A 13,364-nucleotide genomic window follows, 5' to 3' on the forward strand; every position below is an offset into this window, starting at 1 on the left:
ATCTCGGGCTGATCACTCCACACTTGTTTAACCTGCCTGTGAGGTTCACAGAAACTTTCCCTGCTCTGTGATCGTCAATGATTTCAAATTCGCCAATGCAACCAGGCCTCGTCATCATGGCGAGAAACTGGGCGATGACTTTGGAGCCCGGCCTACTAAGAAGCTGGAGTCTGCCTCTCTTTCCAGCATTGTTACTGCTCCTCACAGCATCTGCCATGACATTCCTGCACACTGCTATGGCAGCAAGGAAAGATGGCGGAAAGAGCGATATCACGCAACTTTTACACAACACCCCAGAATCACTGGATGGCAACTATTCAAGAATTCTCTCCAGATTCAAGGAGGGTATCCCTGCTTAATGGTAAAGCTGGCCAGAGCGGCACTGCCTGGTAGGGTAGCTGCTAGCCACATGTGGTGACTAAGCCCTTGGGATGTGGCCCATGGAGAGATGTACTATGAGTGCAGATTAAGGAAAAAAATGTATAAACACGCCAAGAACTTTTAGATAGATCGTAACTGATAATATGAAATAGAACATTTGGATATATGGAGTTAAAATATGTTCTTAAAATTAAGTTCACCTTTTTTAACTTTTTGTAACAAAAAATGTGGCTGTCGGAAAACTCCAACTATGTATGTGACCATCATGTGTGGCTCATATATAATTCTACTGGACAACCCTGGGTTCTTAGTGGATGGTTATCTCCTGGGGTAGGGGTGAGAGGGCAGGGCAGCACACTGGTCCCAGGTCTGGGCTTTGCCCTGAAACTCTTTCATCAGTTCACCCAGGAGAGAGACACTAGGGAGCTGATTCATGCTAATGAAAGATGCAACAGAAATCATCAGTCTATTAACTTATCAGTAATGGCTAAGGGATCGGACAGATACCTGCTGGTAGGAGCAAACGTTCCTAGGCCTCTTACATAACCTAGACATCCTCATTCTACTATGGAGACACTGGCAGGGAAAAGCAAACCATTCACCAAGAATTACTTGATGGGGATAAAATGCAAGCGAATGAGTCAAGGGTCATATAGGAGCACTGCATGCACAGAGCCGAGGCTCAAGAAATTCCTATGCTAGAGAGAGCCTAGAAAAATCTCTGCCCAGAGCATTGTAGAACACATTGTAGAACACAGACAAAAACTTTCTTTCCTCCACATCGTTTTGAGTTTTTTCCAGACCTTCATGTTTATAAGAGGAAATCAATCCTACTTTTTTATATGTCTATAATTTCCCCCCTAAACTAACAAAGTGACTACAAATCTAAAAGGGTATATTTAAAGGAAATGCAAATATGAGTATGTCCTACCTCTGTGGTTTTTAGGAGTTTCCAATTTTTAATGCATTTCTATGCAAGGCAGTCTCCTCCTCCCAGAAACTGCTATATATATATTTATGCCATCCTGTTAATTTTCCACTTATATTTCTTTAAAATTATTTTAAAAAATCTTACATTAGCCTTTGTTTCATTTTTTATATGGGAAAATTCCCAAGATTTTATTCCTTACACTGCTATTTCTACACTGTAACAAAGAAGAGACCCTTAATTAATCAAAATTGTCTCCAAATCACAATGTAAGATTAGGAGATTAGTTACTGGAGGAAGCCTTAAAACAACAACAACAAACACTATCCATTAAAACTATTATCTTTAAATACCAATAACTGATACTTTGATTCCAAGATATCACCTACTGGGGGGCCTACAACCCTCTGGATACTTGCTATAGACGATGTGATGAATCATATTCTCTTTTATTTATGCGTTACATTTGGGAAGTCTTTGCCTAGACATATCCCTGCTCTCCGAGAATGCATATTAACATTGTTAGATGAGCAAAGAACTAATTTTAAAAAATTAAAGCAAATCTGTAGTCAAAACTCAACAAGTGATCATCTCCACCACATCTGGGCTATCATCTTACCCCCAGACAAATGCTGGGTGGTGACAACTACTCTGTGGGGTGCAGCTGCATTTCTGTCCAGCAACTCTGATGGGAAAGGCCCAAGGGCCACTACTTGCTCCACAGACTGTTTTTTGCTAAAATCTTGGAACTGGCATTTTAAACACTGACCAGGTGTAAAAATGTATAGAATCATCGAGTCAACTCCCTCTGCCCCTAAAGTGGCTAATTTTGCCACTTTGTAAAACAGGGTAACAGGAAAATAAGATAGCCCTCCAAAGGTAAACACTCACCACACCTGATGTGCCCCTAACCGTAAGTCATGAGATTAAGCAACTTTCCCGGGGCTGGCAAAGGAACAGAACCGAATTTGCCAAGTGTTCTGATAACTCTATTAGTTTCCTTTTGGTGCTTTAACAGGTTACTACAAATTCAGTGGCTTAAACAACACGCATTTATTTTCTTACACTTCTGGAGGTCAGAAGTACAAAATGGTTTGCAGTGGGCTAGAATCCAAGTGTCAGCAGGGCTGCATTCCTTTCTGGGGGCCCTCGGGAGAATCTAGTTTCGCCTTTTCCAGCTACTAGAAACTGCATCCATTCCTTGGCTCGTGGCCCCCTTCCATCTTCAAAGCCAGCAATGGTCCTTTGAGTTTTTTAAACTCAAAGCTCTGTTAGTTCTGACTCTCTGGTTCTGACTCTTGTGCGTCTCTTTTCCACTGGGTCCAACCAGACAATCCAGGCTAATCTCCATATGGTAACATCAGCTGATTAGCAACCTTAATTCCCTCTTGCCGTATAACATAAGGGATACAGAGATTCTGGGGCTTAGGATCTGAAACCTTCAGGGGGCCATGACTCGGCCTACCACCATCTCCAATACTTATGGGAAAAAGGTCAATGAAACCTCATGTACAAGCTACTCTCCCCCAACAGAACTTTCAACTGTAATTGGCGAAAGAACTAAAACTGAAAAAATAAGTATCATTAGAGTAGCAGGCATAAGGCATAAGAAGCAGATCTTCTTACTGAGCTGAATGCACTAATCAGGGGACAGAAGAATGTACTTCTTTCCCAAACTCATCACCAAGCCTGACTAAACACTCAGAAACTTCTAGAGAAAAATGTCTGAGGGGCACCTTGGTAGCTCGGTGAGTTAAACATATGCCTTTGGCTCAGGTCATGATCTCAGGGTCCTAGGATGGATCCCCACACCGGGCTTCCTGCTCAGCTTTCTCTCCTCTGACCCCGCCCCACTTGTGTTGTCTCTCTCTGCCCCCGACCCCTCTTGTGTTCTCTTGTGCTCTCTCAAATAAAATCTTTAAAAAAAAAAAAAAAAAAAAAAAAAAACTGTGACAAAACTGTACTGAAAATTAAGTACTGCCATCTTTCAATACTGATACTGAAATATAGGCCCTCATTTAACTCTCCATATGGTAAATCGCAGGGATTTGATGGCATGTTTGGACAGGTGTGAAGTTTCCTTTGATAAAACTGCACATGTAAGGACACAAAGGGGACCCACATTGTGAGATACATGCTAGATTCTATAATCAACAGTGTGGTGGTTCAACTCTGCCACTAAACTGTCTCCTTTCAATAGGTAATTCTGCCTCCTCCCAGCTGTGTGACCTTAGGCAAGTGACCTAACCTCTCTGTCTCAAATGGGGGTCCTTAAGATGGGGATAATAACATGCACTTCAGCCTGTTTGGGGAGATGTAAATCAGTTCCAAGTGCTCAGAAAAAAAACCCCAACAAATAGTGAGTGCTTTAACTATTTGGTAAATATGATTTTAAATGTTTCTGCCTGCTGCTTAAAACTTGCCAATCAGACTATATTTCAAGGGAGTGTACTTCTGAGCACTAACCAATCCATCATAAAGGGTATATCATACACACACACACACATATACAAATATAATTTAATAAAAACAATGCCCTCTGTTGCTATTAAAGTTTGGTAGCTATTGGGGGCGGGTGGTACTCACAACTGGAGGTTAAACAACTTGCAGAACAAATGCAAATGTCAGAAAACAGTAGCATCTGTGTGAAATAAACCATTTCAGGGCCTCCTAGAGAAAGACTCACAGCATCGGGGAGGACAGTGGGGTCTGTGATTCTTAATGGCCCCAAGCATTTTCTGGGACAGTGGTGTTCATGGTACAATACTCCTCAGAAGGCTGAGCTCTGTGGGGCACAGAGGCGGCTGTGCGACGGGAACGCTCCCAGCATCTGCTGAGAGGCCTGGCATATGGTGACTGCGGCTCTGAAAGCTTGTCAGCATTCACAGCTGACGTGATATACTTCTTATGAAAGTTCTTGAATTCAGTGGTGGTGTACAAACAACTTCGAGGATTTTATTTTAACCCCCACGAGAAGGACGAGGGAAGGCAGATCGACAGAACCCAGACCCTACCACTAACGGGTATGATGTGACAAATGGCTATTTTATTACAAAAGAAATAATAAGCGATAATTTGTTTTTTGAGATAATAGGATGGAACACGTTGTCTTTAAAAGTTAGAGATGCCTGGGTGGCTCAGTTGGTTGGACGACTGCCTTCGGCTCAGGTCATGATCCCGGGGTCCCGGGATCAAGTTCCGCATCGGGATCCCAGCTCCACGGGGAGTCTGCTTCTCTCTCTGACCTTCTCCTCACTCATGCTCTCTCTCACTGTCCCTCTCTCAAATAAATAAATAAAATCTTTAAAAAAAAATTTTTTTTAAAGTTAGAGATGCAGCTTGTCTGCCAAAAAAACAATGAACACTAAGCCACCGAGTAGTTATATGAACCAAGCATTACCCTCAATGTTTCACTCACGAAGTTTTTTATATATCATATGGTCACCTTCTGAAGTAAATATTTTATTCCCTTGTTAACAGTCAGGAAATGGAGGTGCATCTGAGGAAGCTGCCCAAGGTCACCTAGTGGTGAGCAGCAGTGTTGGGTCTCATAACACCCGACTGCCCTCCCTGAGGATTGTGTCTTTCTCTAGGAGGCCCTGAGACCTGTCTTTTACACAGTGGCTCCTGTTTTCTGAGAATTGCCTTTGTCCTGGTGGGGCAAGCCTGTGTGGGTTCACCTCTCTGGCACTCCTTCCTGACCTTGAATCAGCTACAACCTGATAAGCATCCCACGGTAAACATACAATCCTATATCAAAAGGTATTGTATCACCTGCCCCACCCCCTCAAACTTCCACATCTCCAGAGTGAGTGGGAAGATTATAGAAAGCCCTGAGGGATACTAGGCAGTGCAGGGTCTCCCCTCAAACCCTTGATCTACTTCCTACTGGCTCTGCCTCCTTGAGTATGTTAACCTTTCTAAAAATGGTTTCCCAACCTCCACAGCGGAGAGCACTCAGTTTCTATTTTGCAGGTCACTCTGAAGATGAAGAGAGGTTCTAATGCAGATGTGAAAAAGCTATCTCCGAGTCTCTCCCATTATTTAACCATTACTATTTCACCGGATTCGCTCCAGCTCCCTTTTCAAAAGCTTGGCTTCACGTTTAAGTTCAACAACAGCCGCAAGTATTTTCCTGAGAAGTCTCTGCTTCTCTTTGGAGACGGACTGCCATCTAAAGGTCTGCCTCCAGGGTACCTCAATTAGTTAAGTGGTCCATGATCCAAAACCACGTATTCTTTCTTTGACCCACTTCTCTAGACCTAAATGAGAATTCATTCCTTCATGTTTTCTCTAGATGTTAAGTCAGATTACCTACTTAAAGTAATTTTTAACCCCTTCCCGTGGTATGTGCGTTAAGAGGTGCCTCCCCAGGATAAGTTTCATCAGCGAACAGCCCCAGGAGGCTTGTGGCATGTGCTTGCACCCCTGCCAGGCCAACCTCTGCAGGATCTCTCAGGACCCCATTTCCAAGATGGAGGAGCCAATTGCCAGTGGACCTCAGGATTAGGTATGCTCCCCCCACCCATGGAACACCTTGAGTTGCCTCTGGCACATTCCCAGCTGTGTTTCTGCAGTGGTCTCTCCACCTCCAGAGCTCTTCCTCTCTTCAGTTTCTTCCCAATCATGGAAAAGCTTTTCAAAAGTGTAATTCCTATCACATAGTTTGCACTTCTAATCATCTAAAAAGAGGTCATTAAGTTCCAGGGTGGACCGGCATACCCCAATTCTCCATAATAGGATGCCCCCAGTTCCACAGTTTCAGTTGGAGAACAATCTGCCACTATTCGACACTCATGGAGACTTTCTCGGTGAAGTGAGTACTGCCAGGTAAGCTTAAGAGTCAAGGATGCTGGAAGGTGGGTATCTCAGCTCCTTCTCAATTCTGCCTGCCTCAATTCTAGCCCTGACAATTGAGCATCCTGCTTCCCACAGTGGAAATGTATCATGATAAATGAACCTCAGCGCTGGCACTACCAGGGAAAGAAGTGACATTTACCTGATAGGGTCCTTCCAGAGTCTTTCTCTTTGACTTTTAATAGCTGGGTGTCTTTTCTGACTCTTGGGCTTTGAATTTGCTACCTTCATTTCTTTCATCCCCTCCTCTTTAACAGTTTTAGTATGTGGTTTTATCCTTTACCAGTATGGAGGGATATATTGAAAGAAAAGATGCACATATACAACACTCAATCCACTTAATGCTTTTTTAAAACAAAAAACAAAAAACAAAAAACAAACTAGGAATGTGCCAAGTTTGGTTTGAAAATTTTAAGTGACATGATCAAACTAACACACAGAATTGTAAAGCCGAATCTTAAATTGTAAGCAAATCACCAAATTAGGTTTGGTAGCAGGGAATACCAGTCAGCAAATAACACCTTACCCTTTTTATACTTTTTTTTTTTTTTTAAGATTTTATTTCAGAGAGAGAGAGAGAGAGAATGAGCACGAGTAGGGGGAAGGGCAGATGGAGAGGGAGAAGTAGAGTCTCTGCTAAGCAGGGAGCCTGAAGAGGGTCTCCATCCTAGGACCCTGGGATGGGGACCTGAGCCGAAGGCAGCTGCTTAACTGACTGAGCCACCCAGGCTGCCCCCTTTTTAAACTTTCATTCTATGGCCTGTTTCTTTACATTCTCCTTTGAATTACAAGTCATTGTTAGAAATTAATAAATGGAACTGATTCGAGTTTCTGTATGAAGAAGCTAAACTGAACACTACTCATAATCCAATACCCTTTATCAAAACCATGAGGGAATAAAGTAACTAGCATGGGAAATGGAAAAATAAACACAAAGCAAAATTTAAATTCTGATTCAGGGTAGCAAAGAGGGTATGATATTAGCATAAAACTTGAGAATGCTTAAATGAAGAAATGTTTTATACCTATCATGAAAATTAGCGAATGGAAATTTATTGCACTTTTATTAAATCAATCCCACAAAGTCTTCCTGATAATATGCTTTTCAAGAGTTCAAACAAATGCATAAGGTTTTTTAAAAAGGTGACCTACTTAAAAGTGATGGAGCTTGGTTAAACCTAGTGTAGTGATAAATCTGCTAAATGCAACATCTGAAATTTTTAACTTGTCTACCTTTATGGGGACTAAGGAGGCAAATTGTGGAAGTAGATTTTCTTATAGAGAGCTACCTGACAAAATTAAAGGGGCTCCACTCTGCTCTATTTGCCCACAAAAGTTTAGCTTTCTGGCTAATAACAAAATAGAAGCCCAAATATCTCTTTAAGAAAGCCTGTGTGTTCTGTTTTCATCAGATAAATCCCTTGTGTAATGAGCTACTGACCTATCATGCAGCTCCACAGAGAAGGTCGATCCTATTGCTGAAATCTTAAGAGAAACACTAAAGGAACACAGATATTAAAACTCTTGAGTTTTAAAGAGAAAGCTTTCTTATTCTGAATATGATTTTTAAAAAGGCAGCTACATTAAACACTATAAGCCACATTTTAAAATGCACAATGACCACAATCATCATGGCCAGACACCTAGATACAGCTAGAAGAATGCTAGTGCAGAGTTGCTTAAAATAATAAAACCGGAAACAAACTAACTGTCCCCAGGTAGAGGATTGGTTCAGTTGGGATGCAGCCGTTGAACAGAAAACTATCAAAGCTGTTATCCAAAAGTATTTTATGATAAAGATGTCCACACCTGGATGAAAAAAAGCAAGTTAGAAAACCGTGAATAGGGAACAAATTTGGTTTTGCAGAGAATGACTTTCTAGCAGGTGCACCCTCAGGCAATCTAAATCAGTGTTCTCAACACGTTAGCTCTTTGTCTTATAGGTCCTCACAGGCTGAAAAACAATTTAAGGATACAGCATTAAGGGATTTTCTGGGTGATTATTGGTTTGTTTAATCTGTACCTATAAACTTCCATAAGTAATATACTACTTACTATACAGGTAAAATTTAACAAATTGCAATATTATTACCCAGTGATTATCTTCTTAAAAATCTACCATGGGGTGTCTGGGTGGCTCTGCGGGTTAAGCCTCTGCCTTCGGCTAAGGTCATGATCTCAGGGTCCTGGGATCAAACCCCACATCAGGCTCTCTGCTCAATGGGGAGCCTGCTTTTCCTTCCACCCCCTCCACCTGCCTCTCTGCCTACTTGTCATCTCTCTGTCAAATAAACAAATAAAATCTTTAAAAAAATCTACCATAGTGCTTTGCTCATAGTAAATCAATCCTGGTATAGCCGAATTTACCCTTCAGATTTCATTTAAACAAGTTGGCTCTGGTGTCCATTTAAAATTATTTTAACGGCCTCACTTGTCTCTAATATTTTTATTGGGCAAAGCAAGGCATATTTGCCTTGTTCATCTTCGTAAGAATTTATGATCCCCAATTCAGGACTCATTGTAAAGCTGCTGGGTCTTGCATTATCAGTGGCAGGCAGCTTATGGGAGCCTACTCACTTCCCGTTTCCTTCCAATTCCTCATCCTCTCCTCCTTTTTGTCTCCTTTTACCCCATCCATAATCAAAAGCGAGGGGCGCTCTCTACTGGACTGTAAGCTTCAAGGACAGTTACAAAATCTCCTTCATATTAGCATTACTAGTACCTAGGATAGTGGCTAGAATATAGTAGCTGCTCACTAAATGTTTAAGAATGGAACGAAGTGAATAAATGTCTGATAGCTCAGGTTAGAGGCTTCAGTTCGCCCATAAGAGACTAAGTAAAGGTAGGCAGGCTACTCTAGTCCAAAACTGTCTAGAATTCTCAGTAATTGTCACCCTCCCCCAAAAAAACTCACTGCAAAGTAGCACTTTTGTAAAAAAAAGTTCCCATTTGTATTCCATTGTCTACTTTAATAGATGTAAGATTACTTCTATTTTGACCTATATTTTGCTTAAAGTCCCTCCCAAATCCAAGAGTTTAAGTCACTTGCTCAAATACGGCAAGTAAGTTAACCATACAGATAGCCTCAGGTCTTCTGGATTCCAAAGCCCAAGACCTTTCCACATCATGCAGTGTGAAAAATTCCCTGTGACCTTTGACCCTAAACGCTGTCACACCTATGGTTAAGAACAAATGTTTTCAATAATTCCCAAGCAAATACTTCCCATCCTTCCAAATATTTCCTTGAGCTTTTGTAAGATCCCAGGAGAAGAGAAACTGAGGCCAGGAGGCAGCAACCCAAGGGTTTCCAGTATTTCCCTCCAGGTTGCTAAGTCAATCCGCTTTACTTAAAAATGAAAACTAAAGAAACCGAATTAAATATTAACTTGTAAGACAACACTTCAACGGAAGACTACTGTGGGGTGAGACTAGCAACAAACCAAGGAAAGGACTATAAAAAGGAAATTCTGCACTGCCTATTTTGAATAAATAAATAAATAAATACAAAAAAGTTAAGGTTAGAGTTTTCCATCCCTCCAGTCTTCCTCCAGATTCCATGTTTGTCACTTTCCGGAGTTGCTCTCTGTTTAAACAGTAAAGGGCAGTTCCACTGAAATGGGGTAGAAACCAAAGACCCTTTCAGGTATCCACAATGAAATGCTTAACTTTTTGAAGAGCCAAGGAACTTGCCAAAGGATCTCCCACGCGAAACCTCAGCCCACCAAGTTTATAAGCAGGAGATCTTGTGGAAGTTAATTGATTATGACCCATGCCGGCTCTGGAACACACCATGATTTATACATAAACAGTCACAACCCGTTGGGGTCCAGTTTGTGCCAGACGTTCTGCTAGGTCTTTCTCACTCTAACACCCTCGTTACTACCATCTGTAGTGACAGTCCCATTTTACTGAGTCAGTCTTCAATGCGACCGAGAACCCACCGTTAATAGAGGAGACTGCGAGTGACACCAAGTTATCTGCAAAGTTAAGTTTAAATTGAAAATCCACGCCCAACCTAGAGTCACTAAACAGTGGAACCTCTTCAAAATTTAGCAAGCACGTCAAAACGTTTTGAGGTCACTTCAGAGCAGACGAGACGAAACAGAAGAATGGCACAGATTGAAAAGAGAAATTAAAGATTACAGAACGTTTGAGTTTTTTTCAAGAGGTGGCCGCGGATTACTGACGATTATCCGACTCTCGGAGAGGCAGACGGGTCCATACCCACCCATTTGCGCGGAGAATCCAACCCTCCCTTCCCTTAAGCAGAGTGGCTGGGGAATGCCAAACGTGGAAAGGTTTAGGGGTGGGCAGCCCAGGGCCGGGCTTCTGCGGATCACACATCGTCAGTAAGCGGCTCTGGGAAAAGAAAAAGACAGTCCCTCCTCCACCTCCTGAACTTCAGTCCTGCCCTCCGGGGCGGCTCCGGACCGTGTATGGTTTAATCTGTGTCCTTCCAACGCCAGCACCGAGTTCCCTGAAATGGTCGCAAATGAATGAGACCAATGCTCAGAGCCAGGAGCCTCAGCCACACAGCCACACAGCCGCCCCCCTACCAGGCAACACCAACGAAGGATGCCCTGGGGCGGGGCGCGCGGGGGCCGAATTAGAGCCACGTCCGCGCTCGCCATCCACCTTCCCCCTCCCCGCGCGGCGCCCGACGCGCGGCTTCTCAGCGCGGTCTCCTCCCCGGCCCCCTCCGGCCGCTGCTCACCCGCTCTCGGCTGGGGCTCCCGACGCTCCCTGCCGAAGGCACCGGCTCCCGGGCGGCGATCCGCCAGGAGACGGAGCCCGCTGCCGCAGCCACCCCCGGACCGAAGCCGCTAGAAAGTTTGCTCGGGGTCTCGCCGTCTGCGCCGCGGCCCCGCTAGGCAAGCCGCTCTCCGGGTCCCCCCGCCGCCGCCGCCCCCGAGGCCGCTCCCGGCGGCGCTGCAGCACGGGCCGGGCTCGGCGGCCGAGGACGGCTCCGTGCGCGCCGAGGGCGGGGTCTCCCCGCCCGCTCGGCCAGCGGCGCGGCGCGGCGCTCGCTGTTTACCGCGGCCCGGCGGCGGCCCGCTCTCCCCGCCCGCCGCCCTGCGCGCTCCTGACATCATTCATTCTCTCACACCCTCGCCCGCCCACTCCATTTCCAAACAGTGACTCACCCGCGGCCCGGTGGCGGCAGCGCTCGCTCCCGCCGCTGTAGCTGTCCAGGCGCAGAGCGGAGCTCGAAAAACCGGCGCGACTTCTTAAGAAGAAAACCCCAGCCGACCCTCCCCTCTCTCAGCCATTGAAGGTGCAGGGAAGGAGGGGCTTGGCCCGCTGGGCCGATTGGCTCCCGGCGGAAAGCCTGCGGGCCGGGAGCAGACCTCCTTGAGCCGTGACGGAGATCAATCTGGGAAAGTTCTTTGGGTCCCAATCCCGGCAACTTTGAATGGGGCCGGAAAGGGATCCCCCACCCGGTACCTTGCCTTATTCAGGAACTGCTTCCTGACGACGGCGTGAGTGGGCTTGGGGACACCAGCTAACGCTTATTCAAAGGGTGCCGCCCAGGCCTAGGTCAAAGAAGCGGGTTCCCAAACCTCAGGAGGTTGCCTGGCAAGGGTAGTCCTAGGTCCGCTCTGTGGCTAACTCTAGGTGCGAGCTGGAAGGGTGCTCCAAGTGAATGAGGCTTATAATACTTTCCCTTCGGTGACTAACTACCGTGTCATTCATCCTGTTAATCAATGTGCTTTTCTTTAAGGACAAGCGACCGTAACCAAAATAAACAGTGAAAAACTAGTTCTTTGCTCAAGTGAACGTTGCGCTCTTCCGCAGCTTTTGGAACACAGGGCACCCGGACTGTGGTTTCTTTGATGAACTCAGCAGTTATGTTTTTAGAAGGGTGTTGCCTTCCTAAAAGATAGTCAAGGCTCTAGATTTCTTAGAGCTGCTATTCATACACCTGCTGGGCAGTTCTCTAAACAATGGCTGTCTCAGATTCTAACTGGGATGAATCAGAACGCGGCCAAAACTTTATTGAATTTAAATGATAAATGTTTTATGTTCATTTCTACTTCTGGACTGGGTAATGATGTTTAGAATTTGCACTGACTTATGGGCGATTCCGTACAATAAGGAAAAATCACCCAGAGGCATCTCTAGGTGCCTATTGCAGAAATCATGTAGGTAAACATTCATCTATAGTAATTAAAAACTACTGTAAAGTTAAGCCGCTGCCTTCGGCTCGGGTCATGATCTCAGGGTCCTGGGATCGAGTCCCACATCGGGCTCTCTGCTCAGCAGGGGGCCTGCTTTCCTTCCTCTCTCTCTGCCTGCCTCTCTGCCTACTTGTCCTACTTGTGATTTCTCTCTGTCAAATAAATAAATAAAATCTTTTTTTAAAAAAAACTACTGTAAAAACAACAACAACAACAACAAAATGCAGGACATCCCCCAAACACACAACTGTGAGAGGTCACTACAGAAGTTTCCCCCAAATGAAGATGCTCCTGAAATTAATCAAAGGTTCAGCATCACTATTGTGAAAAATGCACTCATTTAAAGCTACCGCAAGGTAAGGGGCACATGGGTGGCTCAGTCTGTTGAGCTTCCAACTCTTGGTTTCAGCTCAGGTCATGTTCCGGGGGTCATGGGATGGTGCACCCTGTCCCCCTCCCACTTTCCTCGGGCAGTCTGCTTGAGATTCTCTCTCTCCCTCTGTCAATCCCCTGTTCTCTGTCTAATAAATAAATAAATAAATACATCTTTAAAAGAAAAAACAAACAAACAAACAAAAAACCTACGGAAAGGTAAGAACCCAGAAGAGAACACCAACAACTGAAGTTTATTTTCCTCGGGTTTATTTTTCCTTTTCAGTAGGAGTTCGTTTTCGATTTTACAAAGCCCAGGCATTTTGCCCAGAAGACAATAGGAAATAGATTGGTTTGCTGGGATACAGTCAAAGTAAATGGAAATTCAAATGAACAGTTTTTTGTAAAGACTCACAGACCTAATCAGAAGCTTGAATATCCTGTCCACTGGTAACGCAGAGGGACTGGATTCAAGTGCGTAACCACAGGCAAGTTTGGGTGAATAGCTCACTGACTCCCTACTTTATAATGGTCAAATATTTGGATGTTATGGAGATAAGTATCAATAAGGTTTTCTACAGTTCTCAAAACATGATGTTGTAGGTTTTCAGGCCTAAGCAAAAGGATGAAGTAAAAAAGCTCAGAAC

General features: G+C 44.4%; 1 protein-coding gene across 2 annotated transcripts in view; it reads right to left on the reverse strand.

The window, feature by feature from the left end:
* Window positions 1–11,473, reverse strand: part of SGMS2 (sphingomyelin synthase 2) — an 82,330-nt gene extending 70,857 nt beyond the window's left edge. Inside the window, exon 1 of one of the 2 annotated variants that reach the window (XM_044224312.1) lies at window positions 11,311–11,473. The gene's annotated coding sequence lies outside the window, so the exon portion shown is untranslated. Of the gene's footprint in view, window positions 1–10,880; window positions 11,072–11,310 lie in introns of those variants that run through there. The other variant, XM_044224313.1, reaches the window with a different exon arrangement.
* Between the last annotated feature and the right edge of the window lie 1,891 nt (window positions 11,474–13,364).

This window comes from Neovison vison, chromosome 11 (assembly GCF_020171115.1).
Source record: "Neovison vison isolate M4711 chromosome 11, ASM_NN_V1, whole genome shotgun sequence".
In the NCBI taxonomy this organism is placed as follows: Eukaryota; Metazoa; Chordata; class Mammalia; order Carnivora; family Mustelidae; genus Neogale; species Neogale vison.